This window comes from Nicotiana attenuata, chromosome 1 (genome assembly GCF_001879085.1).
Source record: "Nicotiana attenuata strain UT chromosome 1, NIATTr2, whole genome shotgun sequence".
Taxonomy (NCBI): domain Eukaryota; kingdom Viridiplantae; phylum Streptophyta; class Magnoliopsida; order Solanales; family Solanaceae; genus Nicotiana; species Nicotiana attenuata.
Window position 1 is genome coordinate 23,618,647 of NC_031989.1, and position 2,020 is coordinate 23,620,666.

The window sequence follows — 2,020 nt, forward strand, 5'->3', positions numbered from 1 at the left end:
TCATTGTAGTGTTAGGATAGGATTTTTGGGCTAACTGGTTGTGAGATGTTACAGGATTGTGTTGATGCAGTGCAGGACATAGTGGAAAAAATGAATGATCAGGTCTCCGAAGTAATCAGTGCGGCCTCAGTCCATTCTGTGCGGACCGCACTGAAGAAAGAGTAAAAATACAACTCTCTGAAGTTTGACACTGCGGCCGCACTACATTTTGTGCAGTCCGCAGTCCATTTTGTGCGGACCGCAGTGTGTTGCCTCCTCAAGCTTTGAAAATTTTGTGCAGTGCGGACCGCGGTCCATTTTGTGCGGTCCGCACTGGGGTAGGTAAGCTGGGCCCCAGGGCTTTTTCTATAAATAGTCCTTGAGGCCCAACATTTACACTTTTCGAACCCTTGCATCTCAGAGGCCCTAAAGCACTGTTCATCACTTCCCTTTACTCGAAATTAATTGTTTGGAACTGCTTAGCTTCATTTAATCTCACATCTGGTACCATGATCTTTCTTTTAATTGTTCATTTTGTTGTTAATTTATTTTAACTTGTGTTTTTCTTACCATCCTTTCTATTCTTTCTGTATTTTCTTGCATAGATTAGGTTAGGGTAGTTATTCATTTGATTAAAATAGACATAGGTAGTTAAAATCATTGGGTAAATATGTAGGGAACTAATTAGGTGAAAAATTGGACCCAAAAATCAAAATACATGAACCCTAATTTAGTGCCACAACTGGGTGCTCAGTGCGGACCGCGGTCGTTTTTGTGCGGTTCGCGGTGCCCTTGTATGGTCCGCAGTACCATTTTGTGCGGACCGCATTGATGAAATTGTGATTGCTGAACCTCAGGCACTGCGGCCGCACTATATTTTTTGCGGTCCGCACTGCCTAGATACAAAGAGTGGGTAGTCTGAACCCCACCTTTGTGCGGACCGCGGTTGATTTTGTGCGGTCCGCGGTGACCCCAGTGCGGCCGCACACCATTTTGTGCGGTCCGCACTGTGTGACTCTGCAACATTTCAGCAAGTTTTCTTCTCTCATTCTGCAACTCTATTCTTAACTGCTGCAACTGATACTAACAAGTCAATTGAATTGTGTTTGCAGACAATGGTGAAACAAAGAGGTAAACAACCGGGCAGAGGAGAATCCTCCCGGGGACGGAAGCAGAAAATGATAAAACTCACTCCCCAAGTCCGGGAGAATATTAAAAAGACAAGAAAGTTGATAAAAGCTGCTGATAGAGCTGCTTCCCACTCCTCGGGGAGTGAGTACGAGCCTTCCCGAGAGATATCTTCAGACTCAGTACCAACACACATTCCCTGACTGGCCAGAGAGGTTCAGGCTAAGAGACACACCTCCAGCATCCCCCACTGCCCAAGCGTCAGCGAACATTTCTTCTGGGTCGTCTGATGGCTCAGGTGAAGGTAGTGGGGAATACTCCACCTCTCCCACAGCTTCATTATCTGGAGGGGGTGCAGTAGGTGCTGAGGAGGAAGTAGGGGGAGAAGAAGAATTAGGAGAAGGAGGTGAACCACAGGTGGGGGGTATTGCTAGAACTAGGAACCCGGAGGTGTGGCAAGACCGGTTCATCAGTGAAGTAGCATACCATAAATTCTGGGAATGGTGGCCGGTGAGGAAGTTGATCCCGGAGAGGAGTTTCATAGATAGAGACTTGCTACCTCACAACCCCAATGTGAGGAGGCAGTTTAGGGAGAGAGTTGGCTGGGTGCACTTTTTGTCCGACTGTGTAGATGCCAATGAGCACTTGGTCAAAGAATTCTACGCCAACGTTGCCCATATCAAAAAGGGTACAAAGGTGACCAAGGTGCGGAACTTGAAGGTGTTATTTGATGGGAAGACGATCAACGATTACCTTGGCTTTGCTGAGGAGGATGAGTCCCTATACATGGCTAAAATGGAATTGGGTGAGGAGGTTCGTCCATGGTTGGCACAATACCTGGCAATCCCGGGTACCACCCCTGATTGGTTGACTGCGGGCGTCAGGATTCTGAGACGTAGTTTGAACTTCGAGG